We start from the raw sequence: 985 nt of genomic DNA on the forward strand, positions 1-985 counted from the left end.
TGCAGGAAGAGTACTTCTCTCAACTTTACATAGGAAATCTCTGCAGTTGAATAATTTTAATTTTTAAATCTTTTAATTTCTAATATCCACTTTCTAAAATGGATATCCTGGACACACTAAAAACACATTGGTTACAATTTTTGAAAGCCTGTTGCTCTGGATTGTAACACGTTTGGTGAGAATCTGGTCAGGCCCTGGTCTAACAAAATTATCACCCCTTGCCTGAATTGATGGTGGCCAGGAGTCAAAATTTTTTTGCAATTCTTTTTGAATTGTTTTGTGTCTTTTCCAGTAATCTTACCTCTTGCTTCTTTTCTTCTCTACTTTATTTAGACACCAGTATATTTAGGGAGTTATTTAGAAGGAATACAAGAAAGATTCAGGTTAACTATATTTTTATAGAAATCTATAAAGTAATCCCCATACGAATGTGTCTAACAACTATTTGATTTTGTTCACATCCGATAAAAACATAACAAAAAAGTCATAGTTTCTGAAAACAAACATTACTACAAAACATAAAAAATGTCCTTGGCAGAACAGTTGAATTTTAGAGCTTTGTAAGGAAACTCCCTTTGGTGTTAGAATGAACATTGAAAAAGAAGGAAGGGAATCTATAAAGAAAGGATTCCAAATCTTCCATCATTTGGGAGTCAAAAGTTGTGGGGAATCATGATAGGTTTGGAAATGTGAAACATTATTTGAAGGTCTTAATTTTCCCTTAAGAGAGAATGCAGCTTCCAGAAGCTTAGGAGGAACAAAATTATTTATAGGCTTGCACTGAGAAAGTAGGAATTAAGGATCTTTAGAACTAAATGGGAGCATGAGCAGGCCCACAAAACTCCTCTAAGTGCAAGCAACTAGTTGAAAGGTAGGAAAGTACTTTTTGCTTCATAGCTATGTTACCCTGACATTGCAAACAACAAAGTGTAAGGTAGACTGGGAAGCTCTGTACTCATTCTTAATTGGACTCTGTTAAAACTTG

Source organism: Galeopterus variegatus, unplaced genomic scaffold (assembly GCF_000696425.1).
Source record: "Galeopterus variegatus unplaced genomic scaffold, G_variegatus-3.0.2 Scaffold10534, whole genome shotgun sequence".
Lineage (NCBI taxonomy): Eukaryota > Metazoa > Chordata > Mammalia > Dermoptera > Cynocephalidae > Galeopterus > Galeopterus variegatus.